This window comes from Benincasa hispida, chromosome 12 (assembly GCF_027475165.1).
Source record: "Benincasa hispida cultivar pf3 chromosome 12, pf3_genome.v1.1, whole genome shotgun sequence".
Classification (NCBI taxonomy): Eukaryota; Viridiplantae; Streptophyta; class Magnoliopsida; order Cucurbitales; family Cucurbitaceae; genus Benincasa; species Benincasa hispida.
Window position 1 is genome coordinate 61,927,190 of NC_143489.1, and position 1,166 is coordinate 61,928,355.

At 45.3% G+C, this 1,166-nt stretch overlaps 1 non-coding gene across 1 annotated transcript; it reads left to right on the plus strand.

The window, feature by feature from the left end:
- The first annotated feature begins 702 nt into the window (after positions 1-702).
- LOC120068637 (small nucleolar RNA R71) lies at positions 703-809 on the plus strand. The gene has a single exon (XR_005479274.2). It is a non-coding gene; the product is annotated as a small nucleolar RNA R71 (small nucleolar RNA).
- Positions 810-1,166: the final 357 nt, after the last annotated feature.

Sequence of the window (1,166 nt, forward strand, 5' to 3'; positions counted from 1 at the left end):
CGGTTTACTCTTCAGCTCACTCGCAATCTGGCCCATCTGTAATTCGAGATTGCAGATGGACGTAGCTTGACTTTGAAGCATAGTTTCATTTTTCTCTATATATTGCTTCAATAGACTCTCCAAAGAAGAGGATTACGGTGGTTGTGAGCTACTTGCTTGATTGCTCGGTTGACCGTTATTGCGTGGGAAGAATCTTGGTGGCCCTTCCTTCTACGCCACAGGTTGGAAATTCTGTTGCTGATTCGTCCAAGAAAAATTCGGGTGGTTTCTCCACCTGGGGTTGTAGGTATTCGAAAAAGGTTTATTCTTTACAAAGTAGACGGATGGTAGATTTTAAGGGCAATCTTCCATCACATGCCCATCACCGCAAGTCGCACACCTTGCGATGTTTTGACTGATTGCGTTGATTTGCCCGTTTTGCGGTGTTGGCCTGCTTATTGCAATTCCCTGATTAAGTTCATCATTGCGGTCATCTGGTTTTGTAGTGAAGCAATAGCACGATTACTTGCGTCAGTGTCTTTGAGTCTCAATCGCCGATCACTCTCTCTCCAATCTTCATGATTCTTAAAGACGCGATCCAAGATATTCTTCGCCTCGTCATATGTCTTATCAATAGACCACCAGCGGCTGTCGCATTGGTAGCGGTCTGTGAAGCGGGATTCAAACCATGATAAAAAAATTTCCATCTGGAGGCAGTCTGGCAACCCATTATGTGGACAGTCCCGGACCAATATCTTAAACCTCACCCAGGCATCACTGAGTGATTCGTCCATGTCTTGTTCAAAATTTGTAATCAGTTTCCTTCGTCTGGCATTCTCGATAGGTGGAAAATACTTCTTCATAAATTTCTCCCCGACCTATGCCCAAGAAGTGATCTCTCCCAGCTCGAGAGAATACGCCCATTTCCTAGCCTGATCACAGAGAGAAAATGGGAACAAAATTAGTCAAACTTCTTCGGCAGAGTTCTTCGGGAACACAAAAGTATTACAGATTTCAATAAAGCTTCGGAGGTGGGCGGGTCCTCGCCACGCCTTCCACCGAATTATCCTGTAGTTTGGATCATCTGCATCATCACCGGTTTCATCTCGAATCTGCTTCCGTCGAGGGCAGGCCTCATGATTCTTGGAGAGAAATCATAGAGGTTTGGCGATGCATAGTCCCTAATG